We start from the raw sequence: 1,240 nt of genomic DNA on the forward strand, positions 1-1,240 counted from the left end.
ACTCGAGACTCCATCCTCTTGAGTTTTTCACCATGGTTCCTTAAGGTAGATCTCACATCATCCCTAAAGCTTTTCAACTCTCTTATGTCCTGACCCATGTTTGTAAGCATTCCTTCTATCCTGTTTAATTGATCTTGAAATTGTTGGTTCGGATTAGGTTGGGCAGGTTGATTATTTTGGCCATGATATGGTGGTTGGGAGTAAGTGTTTTGTGTGGCTTGGTATGATCTTTGGTTGGAGTTTTGGTATGTGAAATTGTTATGTTGGTTGGGGTTGTAAGGTTTGTGGTTTTGTGGTTGGGTTTGCTGGTTTCCCCACCCAAAGTTTGGGTGATTTTTCCAGCCTGGGTTGTAAGTGTTGGAATGTGGATCATATGGTTGCCTTTGTTGATTTCCCACATAGTTGGCCTCTTCCCAATCACCTCCTTCAGTGCTTACTTCCTCTTGATCTTGTGTGTGTCTTGCAGCCACTTGATTTGTTTCTAATTTCCTGGTGAGCTCTGCTAGTTGCTTGGCAAACACCTTATTTTGGGCTAGAATTGTATCAACATGGTTCAGCTCCATGACTCCCTTAGTGTTGTGTCTCTCTGAAGCATAGTAGTACTCATTCTCAGCCACTGTCTCAATCACTTCAATGGCTTCTTCCACAGTCTTTTTCCTGTTCAATGAACCTCCTAATGAATGGTCTACAGCCTTCCTTGATTCATAAGAAAGTCCATCATAGAAAATATGCAATTGCACCCAGTCATGGAACATGTCTGGTGGGCATTTCCTTGTCAAATCCTTGAACCTCTCCCATGCCTCGTAGAGAGTTTCACCATCTTGTTGTCTAAAAGTCTGAACCTCAGATCGAAGCCTATTGACCTTTTGTGGGGGGTAGAAACGTGCCAGAAACTTGCTTTCCACCTCATCCCAGGTTGTTAGGCTCCCCCTTGGGAATGATTCCAGCCACTTAGCTGCCTTGTCCCTAAGTGAAAATGGGAATAAGAGCAGTTTATAGGCATTTTCCTGGACTCCATTGGACTTCACAGTGTCGCAAATTCTCAAGAATTTTGTGAGATGTTGGTTTGGATCTTTATTAGCACTCCCACCAAATGAACAATGATTCTCCACCAGTGATATTAGCTGTGGTTTGAGTTCAAAATTGTTGGCCTGAATGGGTGGTTTCTGAATGCTGCTACCACAATTCCCAGAGGTTGGGTTTATGTATGAACCAAGAACCCTCCTCTCGGGAATGGCAT

General features: G+C 43.4%; 1 non-coding gene across 1 annotated transcript; it reads left to right on the forward strand.

Moving 5' to 3' along the window:
- Nucleotides 1-753: 753 nt before the first annotated feature.
- LOC112713967 (small nucleolar RNA R71) lies at nt 754-857 on the forward strand. Its single transcript, XR_003158926.1, has one exon. It is a non-coding gene; the product is annotated as a small nucleolar RNA R71 (small nucleolar RNA).
- The last annotated feature ends 383 nt before the right edge of the window (nt 858-1,240 follow it).

The sequence above is a fragment of the Arachis hypogaea genome, chromosome 9 (genome assembly GCF_003086295.3).
Source record: "Arachis hypogaea cultivar Tifrunner chromosome 9, arahy.Tifrunner.gnm2.J5K5, whole genome shotgun sequence".
In the NCBI taxonomy this organism is placed as follows: domain Eukaryota; kingdom Viridiplantae; phylum Streptophyta; class Magnoliopsida; order Fabales; family Fabaceae; genus Arachis; species Arachis hypogaea.